Consider the following 17286-nt stretch of genomic DNA (forward strand, 5'->3'; position numbering starts at 1 on the left):
ATTATTAACAAGATTGTGACAAGTCCTGAAGGCAAGACAAGAGAAATGGATTAAGTGCTTCTGTGAATGCGGCGCTTTCCAGCTTAATGCCGCAGCATGGCGCACGCTTTCATATGGCACGATGTGGCTGAAGCACTGAAACGCAAAGAGTTTAAAGCATGATGCTAGTTTAAGCAGGTTCAGAAGTCGACCCACAAATAGACCCATGACCTGTCGCAGGGGGGATGCAAGTGATTGCTGAGTCTGCAGGAGGAGATGTTTGCTGCTGACCTGTCCCTCGTCGCTGGCTTTGTTTCCTAGAAAGCATTATCAGCTCACACCAGAAACCAGCGCCGGCCTCCTGTCAGAGAAGCCTGCCCCAGGAAGTGCCTTCGAGGTCACTGAAGAGACACTGTGTTTTTGAGTCAGAGGCGCCGAGGAAGGTGGTGGGCACTACTCCTGCAAACCAGCTCTTCTTTTCTGCTTTTTTTACTCTGCTTAACTCTCGAACTCCAACCACAACTGAATCCCTCCCCCTCCTCTCCCCACAAGTAAACTACTAAAACATTTTGTCGTGAAAGTAGGGAGCCCACCCGGATCATGACTGTTATTGGCACCCACGTTTTCAAGGATTTACCAAATATACCCTCTTTTGGCTGCGTAGAAAAGCGCCTTGCCAGGAACTAGAAAAATGGCGCTAATCAAGAAAAGGGCCACGGACCTCAAAGAGGAAAAGGACAGAGGCGTTTGAAGTTCCGTCTAGCTACTGCTCTCTCCTTAGAACCGGCCGGCGCCTCCTGCGTCACTGCCATTAAACTGCTCCCCATAGACCGAGGTGAAGCTGAGCAGCCCCGCCGCACTTCTTGAGGGAGGAGGGAGTAGAAGCAGGCATTATTGCCAATACCGCAAGTCTCATGGCGTGTAAGGGCTTAATGTTACACCTGGCCCCAACGGGTGAATAAACAAGAATTAGCAAGGCACGGGCGGCGGGTGGGGGGGAGAAAGTAGTCGGTGCAGTAAAGGGGCCAGTAGCCATGGAAGGACACAAATGAAGACATGTCCATCATAAGGAGGAACTAACAAACCTTCAACCAATCAGAAGGCAGCATTTAAGACACAAGCCAATGAAAATGATGGGCGTAGCCTCCACGTAGCTTCCATGATATAGTGTATGCTGCATGTCTCAATGAGACAGCACAAGCGCTGCCTAGGAGAGACCTAAAAAGACAGTAGCATAGTATCATTTCGATTTTTTGACAGTGGGTTGCTCCAGATAGCAGTTTTCCTATACCCTATGCTTGCATTATTTCCCTCCCACTGATTTAATGCTTCAATGCCCTCAAAATGGTGACGTATCTTGAATGGATTACTTTGTCTCTGCCTCAAAGGGTTGCTGATGCTTCTCTATCTCTCAACAGATCCCTGCTACACAAGTATAAATTACTTTCTGACTCTAAAATGACCTTTGCATTCTCCAACTGGACCAATGTATGGAGCTAAAATGAGTCTTAATGTGACTGCAACACATGCAGGCCTTCCAAAGAAGAAAACTGCAATTATCTGTGGGTTGCAAAAGAGCAGCTGCTTTTTACCAAGTGGAAATGCACCCATTTTGCATCATTCCATATCCCTATAAACCAAAGTACTGAAATCTTAATCTTGTGCACCAAACAAAGATCTGTCATGTAAAATGGACCAGAGTACCTTCAGGAACCTGCACTGTAAAACATATGCAATAGAATATGTACACAGCACTGGTTTAATGATGCAACCTACACACAAAGTACTAGACACATTAGATGCAGCAAATGGAATTTCCAGACAAAGGTTCCCACATGATTTTACAGTATTTCCTCAATGGTATAATAATAGCGATGGGGTACTCTGAGCAAGAACAATTCAATTATGACAAGGATGTAACGGATGATGACATTAATACACATCTACCACATCTAGACAGAATAGTCACAGTGCTTGGTGAGAACAGTTCTAAGGTGACATTCAGGAAGTTCAAAATATGTGAATGTAATATTTTTAGGATATGAAATATCAATGGAAAGAATAGTACTATAATAACCTGCTTTCTTTGGGAAATGTGGGGCGTTTGACCCCCTACTTTTCTTAGAAAACTACAGGTATTAATGGGATCCCTACATTTCGGCAGAATATATTTAGCCCATGATGCAGAAACTGTGAAACCCTTGTATTATTTGACCCCTCCAACATTTTAGAGACAGTACTGAAAATATGACCATACACACATCCTTAGAAGATTACAAAGAGACATGCTCACAACTGCACATTTGCAAACTCTAGATAATACACTTGATTTGGTAATCAGAATAGTATCCAGTCAATCAGGATACACTCATATCCTATACAATTTATGGCAAACGATACCCAACGTTCTAGTATTACACAAGATTTAGATGCAGAATTAGAGAATGTGAGACTATCCCATTAAATGAAATATTATTGGAACATTTAACTAATGAGTGAGGGAAGTCACCAAAGAACCTTCCTTACAAAACAAATGGATGACATTCAAGTGCATCATTGAGCAATATATAAAATTAACTTAGACATACATTTTGCTGATGTTAACATTAATTTCATTATTGACTTGGCTCACAAATGTGGTATTGTATATAAGGATAGTGCATGAAGAATATAACCGAGATCTGGAGAATCCAGTTACAACAACCAAAAGAGCAAACAAACAAAATAAGTACACAGGGTGACCATAAGGTGTCAATTGAAAGTATGGTAGCCATCCTGTTGCAAGATGCTCTCTGCTGGGAAGAATTAGAATATAAAGCTCTAGGACATGCAGAGACTATTCAAGACCTACACACATTTCATATTTATTTAAATAATATCTTACCTCCACATCCTTGCGTGGATGAATGGGATAGAGACTCTATGAATAATCTACTCACAGAACTACAGACACGTGCTTATGTGTACAATGCTAATCCTCCACTCATTGAGGAGAATCATAAGCAGATGTTCTGCTTCAATAGATATGCTGATTGGTATATACATATATTGAATGCAACAAGAACAATATTTCAATACCAACAGTGGGGAGGTTTCCTTGACCAATTGTAAGTAGTACACCCAAATTTGAAGCACAATTCTGTTATTTCAAATCCCCATTTGAGAAATCAAAATGATGCTGAAACCTGTTTTACAATCAGAATACAACAAATCCTATTTGTGTGTGTATACAATTGTTTATTCATTTGATTTCTTAAATAAATATAATGAATAAATGCTTGATGGTGTGGAATAAAAAACTCCAATACAATATGTATTAGGAACTGAAAGTTGGCAAATTTGAGGGTCAGATACTTCATTTCCTGCATGTTAATATAGAGCACAAGTTGTGGATAGTGAAAATAAAGTAACACAATAATTACAAACAATCTATATGCCTTCCTATATTAAAAGTTAACATTTGATGGTTAAATTAAAATAGGCATGATAACACAAACAAAAGTGGCATGAAAAGGTTCAAACTGTATTTGTTGCCTTCTGGACCCCGTATCTTTGCTGGTGTTCGATCTCTGTGCACTTTATCCATGCTAAGCGGTGGGAAAAGGTGCCTGTGACCACCCCCCCCCCCCTCCACCCCCACACCATTAAACATGAGTTATTGGGTTATTGTTTGAGGGAAGTGAAAGTGCCACAGAGGCAAGAACCACAATCCTTATCAGGGAGAACCACAAAAAGTCACTAAACTAACCTGCGCTCAACCCTCTGGTAGCTTGGCACAAAGTACAAGATTGAGATACAGAATTATTGAATTATCAAACGTGAGACTATCCCATTAAATGAAATACTATTACAACATTTACCTAATGAAGTGAGAGAAGTTACTAAAAAACATTCCTTGCAAAATAAATGGATGAAATTCGAGTGCATCATAGACCAATATGTAAAAACAACTTGGACATATGTTTAGGTGATGTTAATGTTAATTTCATAGCTGACTTGGTTCATAATGGTGGTATTGTTTGAAATGATGGTAAAAGGAGAATGCATTCCATGTGTACAGAACGCAGTTACAACAACTAAAAGGGTAAAGAAAATAAATAAGCACATAGAGTGACCGGAAGAGTGTCTCGTGAAAGTATGGTAACCACCCTGTTGGAAGATACTCTCTACTGGGAAGAAATAGAATATCAAGTTCTATGACATGACAGCTTGGGACAAAAGGAGTCAGACGTCACTTAGAGGCAATGTGTAAAATAGCATACTCACAGCAATAAACTGAAATCACAACACAAGAAAATAGCAAACCAATTTATAAAAAGCTGGTACATTTTAATAAATAAAATGATAGCAGAACAACAAATATCCGATTAGTAGATCCAAAGGTAGTCAGTTTCAAAGTTTTTAGTGGAAATAATGCTTAAAATTACAAAGCACGTCTTTTGGTCATCTGGTCACACTTGGCCAAGGGAAAGTCACAAATTCAGGTCGACTATGATGGATATAGTGACCAGGTTAGTCCCTCTAAAAGGGTACCTTTGAAGTCCGGCGCATCGAGTTGGAAGAGGCCGCGGGGAACAGGTGGAGCATGGTTGATGGTCGTCGAAGTAACGCGAATCGCATCCCAGGCATTGCAAGCTGTTGTTGCTGCAGCATGACGAGCCTGTCAGGCATCGCCTATGACATTGGTATAGTTTCTTGTTGGCAGTCACCGCAGGCTGCTGTTGCTGTAGTACTCTCGCCTTCCTGGTCTTCGTTCACAGTTACTGTAGTGTGAAAATCAGGTCTCACCAGTGCTTTGCATTGCCGGCTTTCATGAGCAGCAGAGTCTTGGCACAAATGGAGCCATTTGGGGTTGCGAGAAGCCAAAAATTCAGGATTTTCACATTTTATTTTAGGAGGATTACACTCTAATGCCAGCCAAGGGTCCCAGCCCTGGGGAGGCACGAGTTATGGTATAAGGGACTCACTCCAACATGGCCTGCAGGGCTCAGGCAGGCCCAGCTGCAGCTCAAGGCAAGTTCGCTTGCAGCAGGTCATGGGGGAAGTTACAGGGAGGGCTCTGAAGCTTGTTGTTTCCCTGTAGCTCACACAGGAGGAGCAAACTGATCTTTGGAGTCAGTCTGTCAGCCTGGGATGAAGGCTAGCAGGTTTAGTCTTCCTTCTCAAACAGTAAGGCAGTCCTTCAAGTAGCTGGGCCATCCTCTGGAAGCTGGGCAGGCCTTCTTCTGGAACTTCTTTGGTCCTTGAGCCACAGAGTGGTGCAAAGTGGAGTAGAGTGAAGTGTCGTAGAGTGGAGTTGAGTTGAGTACAGTGGAGTGGCATAGAGTGCAGTGGCATAAAGTGGAGTGGGGTAGAGTGGTGTAGAGTGGTCTAAAGTGGAGTGGATGGACCTAGAGTAGCGTAGAGTGGAGGGTCACAGAGTAGAGTGTCGTAGAGTGTTTTACAGTAGAGGGGTGCAGAGTGGAGAAGCTTAGAGTGGAGGGCCATAGAGTGGCATGTAGTGTTGTAGAGCGGAGGCTCATAGAGTAGAGGGTCCTAGAGCAGAGGGGCGTAGATCACAGTGGCTTGGAGTGGAGGGGCGTAGAGTTGAGGAAAGTGTCAGAATGGAGTGGCATAGATTTGCATACAGTGTCGTAGAATGCAGTGTCATAGAGTGTAGTGTCAGAGTGGAGTGCTGTAGAGAGGAATAGACTCGTAAGTGCCTTAGAGTGGCTCAGAGTGGAGTAGAGTGTAGTAAAGTGGAGTGGCACAGAGTGGCGTAGAGTGGAGTAGAGTGCCAAAGAGTGGAGTCGAGTGGAGTAGCATGGAGTGCCGTAGAGTGGAGTGAAGTAGAGTGGAGTGATGTGGAGTACAGTGAAGTGAGGTAGCATTGGGAATAGTGGAGTAAAGAGTTATTAAGTGGCGGAGGCATAGCATGGAGTGTCATAGTGTGGAGTAAAATGGCGTGAAGTGGAGTGGCATAGAGTGTCATAGAGTGAAGTGTCACAGAGTGGAATGTTGATGTGTGGCCTAAAGTGAAATGGTGTAGAGTTGCGTGTCTTAGAGGGGAGTGACTGTAGTAGAGTTTTGTAGATCTATGAAGTAAAAACTATACTGGGCTACCAGACTGGTTGTTAACTTATTGTATGGATCCTAGGTTAAAAAAAGTGATTTTCTGATCTCAGGGTGTAGGTTCGATCTCCAACAAACCAAAGTTTTTGGATAATGCTAGGATATCCTATGATGAAGCATGACACCTGGTATGTGTGTGAGGCTATCTCGTCAACAACTCTCGTATGCAAGTCATGGATCTTGATCTCAAATTGAGGCTAATCCTTCCTACATTTTTTGTTCTGTTCCGGTTCACCATACGAGGCAGGAAAAAATAGAAACCGCTCTGATGCACTGGATAAAAAATATCCCAGTGGGTCAGAGGCATGAACTTTTTTGTCAAAGAAACTGCAAGACACATCACGTTTTCACTGAAAGTGCTCAAGCGCTGTCTATGGGAACACTCTGTGAAAATCCCCTACTATCCTGGAGGGGAAATTTAAATGTAGTCTGCCCGGCAAACGCGAAAATCGTTAAGGGCCTTACCTTGGCTTATTGGCACACAGCATTTACTGTCTCCCATCATACGGGCTAAGATGAACCAGTCAATGGAACACATAATACACACCGTAATGTGTCTATGAGAAGGAATTTACTAAACAAAAAACCATCCTAGAAATGTCACGGTTTAACCTTTCCATTTTAAAAAACTGACAATATCCTGATAGTTGCTTAACATCTGCATAATAAAAACAATGCGGAGAAACAATATCTTGTGTTTTTTTTTACAATACATTAACAACTTGCTAAACAAGGTACCAGTTGTCCTTGGAGAATTACGGCGCTCGACCTCGGACCTGGGGAACTGGGTTCGAGTCTCGGTAATGACGCTAAAATCTCCTGTGGTTCTGGGCAAATCACTTGCAGCCAGATTCACCAAGCAAAATTGCGATCGCAATAGCTGCAAATTAGCTATTGCGATCGCAATAAAATGAAAAGCAATTCATGAAAGGAAAATGGTAAAAATTGCAAAATCGCTAAAATATAATTGCGAATTCGCAACTAATTTGCAGAATCCTGGAGGAACCCCTATAGCGAATCGGATTTAGCGAGAATCCATGGATTGTGCGAAATATTTTGCAAACTCGCAAAATAATCGCAAACACAATTCATGAAAAATCGCAAATTGCGAAAATTCAGAAAATCGCATTTTGCGAAATGCAATTTAAGGAGAACCCAAACCAGGTGGTAACCATGAAGAAAAAAAAGTTTTAAAAAAAACAGCCACAGGTGCAGGCCTCTTCAAACAAACTTAAGGAGACACAGTAGGAGCATGAGTACTCTACTAATGCCTGGACTATACATGGTGGTCAGACGGCGAAGGCTCCAGGCTGCAGCAAGGAACAGACGCAGGATCCAGGAGCGATTATTCCACCAGCGGATCACCCTTCTGGGCCAAACTGCGGAGCAAATCTACTCCAAGTACCGCCTGAATGGAGCAATGATGACTAAGCTGATCCGGGACCTAGAACCTAGACCCCCTGCTGCAGCACCCAACAAGGAGGACCAATGCCGTGCCCACCCATGTCCAGGTCTTGTGCAGCCTGCACCTCCTGGCCTCCGGAAGCTTCCAGGGGATGGTCGCTGTTGCAGGGGGGATCTCCCAAAGCACCATGTCCCGCTGCCTAAGGGAGTTTCCTGGAGGCTATGCTGACCTGGCTACACCATTACATCACATTCCCGACCACCCAACAGGACTTGAATCAAACCAAGCTTCATTTCTACAACATTGCGCAATTCCCACATGTAATAGGATGCATTGACTGTACCCACATCCACATCTGCCCACCTGCACAAACCGAATACATGTACCGGAACCTCAAGTCCTACCACTCCCTGAATATCCAGATGGTGTGCAACGCTAAGACAATCATCACGGACATAGTGGCACAATATCCGGGGAGCACACATGACTCCTTCATATTCCGGCACAGCGGCAAGCACACACGACTGGCCAGGGGAGACTTTGGTGAAGGACACCTACTTGGTAAGTAGACATGCCACCAAAATCTACACTGTGACCATGTAGCTGCGCATAACAGGCACTCACCCTCTGCTCCTTACATTCAGGTGACAGCGCCTACGGTCTTCGTGAGTACCTCCTCCCCCATTCCTCAACCCTGCAACACCACAGCAACGGCATTACAATGCTGCACACTTACGCACAAGAAATTGCATTGAGAGGACATTTGGCCTTTTGAAGAGCAGATTCTGCATACTTCACAAGACTGGTGGGGCCCTCAAATACGAGCCTGAGGTCTGTTGCTGCATCGTGGCCGTGTGTGCAATACTCCACAACATTGCTACCAAGCGCACGATACCTGTAGAGATCTCTGGCAGTGAGTCGGATGGGAAAACCGCCCACCTGCACAAGTGCGGCATGCACGCGGGGAGAATCCTGCAGAAGGACACAGGCGCCGCAACCAAATCACTATTAACTGTTTCTAGTGCACCCACTCCCCTCACCCAACACTTCACTCATGCATGACAATTCAAATAATGACATGAGTCGGATTAACTGGTACGGAATATTTGTTATTGTTTTGTTCACACTAAATTTTGAATTTCTCACACTGTAATATGAGAGCTATATTGAGTCCTATGTTCCCATGTATTTGAGGAGGGCATGCTTGTCTCAGCAGCCAGGCCCTTCATGGTACTTAAGAAATGGTCAATGGCGCCTACGGGCGAACGCTCCCAGTCGTCTTTCCAGCTCTTCCTCAGGATTTGCCCGTGAGGCAGCGGTGGGCCTGGTGCTGCGGTGGGGTACTATCACCAGTGGCACAGATTGGCTGCTGTGGCTTGAGTTTGCCTCACTAGTGTCATCCCCCCACCCGCCTGCCCATGGCCAGTTGCCTGCAGACCCTGCACTGCAGTGGCAACTTGCTCCAGTGCCCTTGCGACATCCTGGCAGCACTGGACCATTTGCACTTGCATGGCCAACGAGCGTCGTGAGAGTTGGGAGGTGGCATTCCCTATTAAGTAGTTTGACCTCGTGTACGCAGACAGGTGGGTCAGCAGCTGGCGGTGGCGGCGCCGGTTGACGTCCCGCTGGGTCAACATGGCCTGGGTGTTGGCCTCCACTGCAGCGGTCATCCTCTCCTTCCTGTCTGACAGCTGTCCCACATTGCTAGCAGTCTTGTGCAGATGTAGGTGAATTGCTGCGAGATGACAGGCTTGTTTCTGATGTATGCGGAGCAAACGACGCTCATTGGAGAGCCCAGGTGCCCGCACATTCACCCCCCTGGCAGCGCGTGATGTTGTGGTGCGCGCCTCCCTCACCAGTCCGCTGGACTGGGTTCTCACAGCGGCAGTGCCCCGGGTTTGTTTACTTGCTGCAGCTGTTGTTGTCAGTCCCACTGGCATGTGTGTCACACGCTACGGTTGTGGCGCGCCTGTTGGCGCTGAGGTGGCACTGTCCACAGGGGCAGGTGGTGGTACTACTGCTGGTGCTGCAGCTTGGCTTGATGGTCCTGGTTGAGGGGATGGATGGACGTCTCCCTCGGTGTCCTCAGGATCATCAGCTATTTGCATTGCCTCACTGTCAGTGCTGGGTTCTGCAGTGCCACCTGTGATGTAAAGTGGACGGTAATTAATGACATGTATCTTGCACATAGAAGGTTGCTACATGCATGCAGGATAACATTCCCTGACTGGCTGTAGGATTGACTCCCACTGGACCGGACTGGCTGTATGGGGCTAGATGGAAAATGTGGTCAGACTACATGTCCCACAATGCAATAGGGCTTTTCTGGTGTGCATGGTCTGCATGACTGGGGTTGCTGATGGGTTGCTCTAGGGTCGTGGCCATTGTCAGGGAACTGTATCGCAGTCGCTTGGCACTTACCTTGTGAATCTTGGGTGGGTCGGGAGGAGTCCAGATGGGTTCCTCAAGTGGGGTGTTGGGTGGGACAGTGGCCTCTCCTCCTCCTGTTGCAACACACTCCCCCAGCCTCTCTGTGATCCTCTACTTGGCACGCCCTCTGAGGTCGTACCACCTCTTCTTTAAATCTTCTATGGAGCGCTGGGTCACTCCCACGGAATTTACTTTGGTGCGGATGCGGATCCATATCCTTTTTTGCCTCAGACACCCTACTTGAATCCTTCCCAAAGAGACGGTCGTGGTCTTTGCTCACTCCCTCTATGAGGTATTCCAGTTCTTGTTCGGAAAACTTTATTTTCCTTTTCCTTTCTGAGGTACTGCCCCCTGCTGCTTCCTGGGACATTTTCTGCACTGGGGTGTCTCCTGATTTTGAGCTGGAGGTGGTCTGGAGTGGAGCTCTGGACAGTGCTGCTTCCACTTCAGTCTCAGTAGAGGGTGGGAACTGCCTGCTTCCTGGTTGTGATGTCATCACTGTGCTCGAAATGCGACTTCCCGTTTTTGCGATCTCGCAATTAGCGAGATCGCAATTTGTGATTTCGGTAATTACGAGATCACAATTTCAACAGGGAAAACGGCCAATTCTGCGATTTTTATGCGATATTGAAAAAAATCGCAATCGGCAATTGCAGTTGATTGCGATTCTCTTTTTTTTATCGCAAATTGTCATGCATCCCATTCTGCGATTTCTTAATTGCGATTCGGTATTCCTCGCAATTTAGAAATCGCAGAATTCGGGTTTGATGAATCTGGGGGTTAATCTCCTCGTGCCTAACAAAAATCAATGTGTGTCCTCATGTAATGTAACTGGTGCTAGGTAAAGCGCTCTGATACCCGATTCTGGTCAGGTTTGCGCTTTATAAACCTCTGCAAAAAAAAAAAGTTGAAGAAATGACAGCGCTGAGAACTCGAGCAGCGCATTCATGTGAACACAATGCTGATGGTGAGGAAACACACAGGGAACCCCCTACATTACACGCACTAACAACATTTGACAAATGGGCCCGTGAGTTTAAAAGGAGAAGACTGGAGAGAAAGACAGACAGTTGGGAAATAATGTGGATTATCCTGGATCATAATACGAACATACTTGGCGTGCTTAGTGCAGGAGCTCAAGGTGAGATGGAGCAGGATGTGACGATCTGTACACGTCACTCAAAAAGTTGGACAGTTTCAAAGTGCAACTGCTAGATAAATCTGCACTTGTCCTGGCAGCTGTTAGCAACGAGTCTGTGGTCGCACATGTGCTACTTATCTATTTCCGTGGACAAAATGCATCTGTTTTCAATGCTATCTGTTCCCAGCTACTGGAGGGCCTCCCTATTTATATATTTATTTATTGCACATTTTAAAGGCCTGTGTTCCTTTTCCCATGACTGCATGTCTGCATCCCAAAGGCAATAGGACAGATACTGATAACTTTTTTGTTTCAGCTCTCCATGTTTTTTTTGCCTGAATAGCGCAGTGCAGTGCTTGATGTTAGCACCGAATGTTATCCTATAATGTTCTATCATTTGTTGCGGGTAGCATTTTAATAAATAAGGTTTCACGTAATTGTGGTGAAGAAATGTTTATTGAAACCGGACATCAGCTCAGTGAAGGAAGCCTACATCGTGGCTGTTCTCAGTAACAGCTGGACAGAAGCCTTAACAAATTAATTGATCATCCTTGATACGTGTTGTGTGACATACTGTTCACTAGTTCCACTCTGGGCATGACCAACTCAGCCTTTCATCGTTTCAAGGTCACTCAATTGAGCAATATTAAAGGGGGTAATAATAACACTTATGCATAGCGCTTCGAAATGACAAAATGTTGTATGACGCTCTATTTAAAAAAGAAAAGGTTAATGTTTCTGAAGAAGATGAAGTGCACAACACATTTTACTTTTCTTTCATCGACAGCTAGGACAGATCGCACAAGTCTCACAAAAAATACCATGTCAACAAACAATGTGAATACCGAGGACAAATCAACAAATAAACATAAATACAAAAATGTTTTCCATGCTGATGAACAAATGGAACTCACATGCTGTTCACTACAGTTGGTACTCTATGAATATCGGGCAGGTGCTGGTAAAAAAGTCTTGGGCTGTTTGTACTATTTGCAGGTCACAATTTGCAACAAGTATCTTTACGACCAGCAAAGATATCTAAGAACTGCCCTATATACTAATATGTTGATACCTAACATTTCTGATCATAGTAGGTTGTAAAGACCTTCAAAGCTAGCCACAATCAGCATCATTCCTTCTTATGTGCTGCCTAGCTTTTCTTAAACTTGCTACCGGCATAAAATCCGCTATTATGTCCTTCTGAAAGTACCTAAAATGCATCTCTTTGAGCTATCTTTGTCGACTAAGACTAAAATCTACCATCTTATTCTGCTTCTTCTTCTATTTGTCCTACTTGTTCCCTTCTTTCCATTCTGCTGATAACAGCTCTTACTTTGACTGATTCTTGCATTTGATGCCATATTACTTTTGTACTTTTCTAGGTCTTGCTTAAGGTAGACCTTGTGCCATTGCTGTTCTGTATGAAGAATACTAACACCTTTCGGTGCTGGGTGCTATATAAAACTGTTAAATAATTAATTAAAAAATATATTTTTACAATGACCTACTTTTCCATAGTGGGATAGTCATGGTGTTGCCATCATCTACTATCTGTCCTACCTCGCCATCTGACTAGTCAGTGAACCTGCTTCTCCAGCGCTCCACTCTTTAAGACATCCACTGAATAAGGCGTGCACGTCTTATTCAGTGGAGCACTGGAGAATCAGTTTCACAGTGAAGGCAGTGAACCGATTAGCGCCACCGCATCTCAGACTTCCACACAAATGAAGAGTCGGTCAGACAGTAGGGTATACAAACCAAGTTATTTATTAGAGTTGTGCTCGAGCGGAGTCCAGTCTGACTAGCCTCCTCAGATGCTACCGAGGGGTCTGACTTCAGACAACATGGTAAGGCATAAAGTACATTTCCAGCACCCGTGAAAACACGCCCAGACTGGATTTTTCCAGTTGGGCACTAGTGAATAAAGAAGATACAAACAGACAAGTTACAAACCTGGGACTGGGCACACTTTATCTTGTATTCATGGTTACTCTGTGTACCTTCGCCGCTCTGAACGGTGGGAGTAAACCTATCTAGTCAGAAAGGTATGCACTAATAAAACATTCTATTCATTAGCACAGAAAACTCAGCCTTGAAGAAATACACATACAGAAGATACATTGGCAGCTGCTTTTCACTGAGGCAGGCACGAAGTGAGGAAGGAGTTAGTTTCTATTATGGCTCAAAATGGCAGCTGAATACAAAATTGAGCCGCAAATGCTAACTTAAGCGCAAATGCCAATAGGGGAGCCGATCTGAAGTATTTTTCCCGTCCAACAACAGGAAGAGGAAAGTGCCCCATTTTGCATGGCTACCCCACACTTTTTCCATGACAAATTATGCACTTTTGACTTGGTATGCCCTGGGTCACTGCCAATCAGGTTCCCGTCCAACAACAGGAAGAGGAAAGTGCCCCATTTTGCATGGCTACCCCACACTTTTTCCATGACAAATTATGCACTTTTGACTTGGTATGCCCTGGGTCACTGCCAATCAGGTTCCCTCGGCCTGTTCTTTCCAAAAGCTGTACCTTTGTACCCCCAATTGGCATCTCCAGCCACAGGTAAGTCCATTGCAAAAGGTATCATGGGTAACAAGGACTCTGTATCTGTAACCAGAGAAAGCCTCTAGAGGCCTGTATCCTAAGACCCACACACTGACATTGCAGGTTGCATGTTTTGGTGCAGAGAAAAGTGAAAAGTTAGGCAGTGGATTGCAGGCATGGCACACAACTATGTGTGCCATGCCTGCAATCCACTGCCTGTGGCATAGGTAAGTCATCCCTCTAGCAGGGTACACTAGACCACAGTTGAGGGTACAGTAGCATGAGCCCTATATCCCTACTGTGTCTAAGTCCATTCTTAGACATTGTAAGTGCAGTGAAGCCATAAACAGTATATAGTCTGGGAGTTGGTCATTACAAACTCCAAAGTTCCATAGTGGCTTCACTGAAACCTGGTAAGTTTGTTGCAAACTTCTAAGCACATTAAACATTAAACCCACACTGATGCCAGTGTGGGATTTAATGTAAAATGCACACAGAGGGCACCTTAGAGATACCCCTGAAAATGGCCAGCCCTGCTGTGGTTCCTGAATGGGTGCCTGCCATTTGCCACCTCCAGACAGGTTTCTGGACCCCTTGGTAGAGAGCCTCCACTCTCTGTGTCCAGAAAAAAAGCCCATCCTGGGCAGAGGTGGGCTGGATCGAAAAATGGGGAAGCTTCAAAGGCCTGCCGACTTGGTAAGCTGTCCCTGTCTTTTGCTGCCCTCAGCAACTGGCTCCCACTGGTTCTCACCCCCCCTTGGGTGAAGGAATCGGTGGGAAAACCGAGCTAGGAGTCGAAGTGTGCCCACCTGTGCCAACCCCACCCCTCAGGTGTGGGAGGCTAGGTGAAGCACACATCTCAGCCCCCTGTATCTTGGAGATGAGAGGACCCAACCAATTTGGACAAGGCTCATGCCCCCTCCCACTGGATGGTGGCATGATAGGGGGTGCACTCAGCCCAAGGAAGAGACCCATTGGTCCAGACCTGCACACCCCTGTAAATACCCCAGAATTTGGTATTCAGGGGCAATCCCAAACCTTGCCTCCTCAGGTATGAGGAAGAAAGAAGAAGGACCAAAGAGCCACGCTGACACTGGAAGAAAAATACACCTCCTGCTTGGGCCTAAGCCCGACCGGCCTAGCCCAACTCCGACCTGCCTCCAGTGAAGAACCCGGCTGGTCCAGCAGCTAGCAGCCCCGCAGAGCCTGGAGGACCTCCCCTGCACTCATCTTACAAACTGTCTTTCGTAAGCACCGGATTTGCTCAATCAAGACTTCAAGACCAGGACCCGGATCCAAGCGGCTGTGTGGTTCTGCACCACTCTGCACCCGACGCCGATGGCCTGAGTTTGAGTGGCCTACCACCACAAAGAGGTCTTCTCGGTGATCCTGACCTGGTATCTGGTGATCCCCAACCTCCCTCAAGCTGCAAGACGACGCCTGCAGCTCAGCCTGAAGGGTCCCCCCTACCTCGACCGGAGCTGGTAAGCAGAACCTGCACTCGATGCCCCATGGCCTTGGGCGACCCAACCAATGGCATCCAGGCACCCCCCAAGAACCCAACTTACCTCTCTAGCTGGTGGTCGCCTCAGAAAGTCTCCCTACCGAGCCTGCAGCCTCTTTGCCGAACCGAAGATTCCCATTGGAATCCACAGGGCCCCAAATGTCTCCTTGGCACGTTGCACTCAGCTACCAGAGGGCCACAGATGGTGCAACTCCTGTACTAATTGTTGGCCCCTGCAGTGATGACCTTAACCCCGGGAGCTTTACCCTCACACCCTATTGGCTAACGCTGGGTGCCTGAACTCTTCTGCAGCCAGCCGCCCCAGTGCCACTGGTGGTGCGATTTGAGTGCCTACCTAGACCTTGGAGAAACTTGGTTCTAACCCACAAAACTCCCACACATAAGTCGTTTACTTACCTGAGAAACCGCTAACACTTTTTTCCAGAGGAACCCATGTTACAATTTTTGTTCCTGAAAATGTTTTGTGTTGAGCTTAACTTTGTATAAAAGAAAAAGTAACTAAACTGCAAACCTTAAAAAGTCTTACTTACCTTATATTGTGAGATCCCCGGCGTCATTTTTAGGTATACCACCCTAAGTAATCAATGTAATCTGAAAGTAATCCAAAAGTATTCCAAAAGTAATTACTGTGTAATTTAAACGTGTTTTGGATGCAATACAAAGCCTGTAAAGATTGAAATCCAACTACAACTCAATTTCCTTGTAAAGTCTTGCATTTGAGAGTATATTTCACTTACCTGTGACAAGTCCTGCTTGACTCTAAAGTAAAACATAGCTATACCTTTCTTATACTTACCTAATTGGTCTGCATTCTGTCTCTGAGTGTGTGTAATCAGTCCTTGATTGAGTGAATACAATAAATACCTAACACACCCTTTGGATGAGCCTAACTGCTCGCTCACACTACCACAAAGAGAGCTGTTAGAACTTACGTAAATTTGCCTCTGCTATACCTCTGGGGACTTCCTGGACTCTGTGCACCCTATACTATACTTTGGTATAGTATATCCAGAGCCAGCGTCCTACAACATGTTTGTCAGATGATGGAGTTGGATGTCACCGCTGCAGACACTAAAAGCACAGGTTAAAATAAGTGAGATAAGACCACTTCACTGTTCATTGAATGGTCATAAGGTCATCTTTAAGCATTTTATAGAATAGCACATGGTCCTCCAGGAATTGAGATGTTACACCAGTCCTGATCAGAGGAGACCTGTAAACACAAGAGGTAAAAACATGTTAAAAGCTTTTGGGCAAAAAAACTTGGACTTAAGACTCTTTAAAAAATGGTATGGAAGGGCAAAAGAATTGAGCAGCTAGGACCTCCCTCGGTACATTGTCCATATTTTGCCTAATAGTAACATTCATGGTGTTCCTTTTTAATATGTTTTAAATTTGTTTGCACTACTTGCATGAATGGAATGATTTGGACGGGTGTTTCAACCTACCATGACAGTTGTTTTTCAATGTATTTTTAGGGCTCGCCTGCTGATGCGCTTCTGCGCATCGCTGGCGAAGCTCTATTACGGCTTATCCAGTGTTGATCCACCACTGGCGATTCCACTGGCGATTTCTTCAAGTGCATGTGCTTTTTAGGTCATTGCGCAAGCGCAAGCCCTAAAAAGCGCGTGCACAATGCCACCAGCCCCCTGCCTGCCTGCCTCGCATTACCAGATCAAAGGCAGCCCAGTCCCCCTCCCACAAGCTTCTCAGCGTGTGCTCTGCCTCAGGCCTGCATTTCTCCTCCCCTCGGGCAAACAGATAGCCGCAATAACACCCTCCTTGCTCAGCTTTTTTTTCTCAATTTCTCCCCGTCTACACTTCCCATTAGGAGCCCTTCCTCCCCCCAGATAATCTATCTCCATAAGAGATAAGCAGCTCTTCCACCATCTCAAACCCGTATTAGTGCTCCTCACTATGCATGTTTTTACTTAGAAAATCAGCACAATGCAGCAGTGTGACATCAAGCCAGGTTCATCGACATCACTGCAAAAGTAAAGTTTTTATTCCCCATTTCCTCTTCAAGAAAGTGACTGCGCATCAGCCTCTACGGATCAGAAAGCGGAGCCCCTCCACTGACCGGGCTGCGAGTCAAATGGCCATGTTTCACAAATTATGGTTTTCGTGGTCTTATTCTGGAGTAGCCCTGT

This window comes from Lissotriton vulgaris, chromosome 8 (assembly GCF_964263255.1).
Source record: "Lissotriton vulgaris chromosome 8, aLisVul1.2, whole genome shotgun sequence".
NCBI classification, from domain to species: Eukaryota; Metazoa; Chordata; class Amphibia; order Caudata; family Salamandridae; genus Lissotriton; species Lissotriton vulgaris.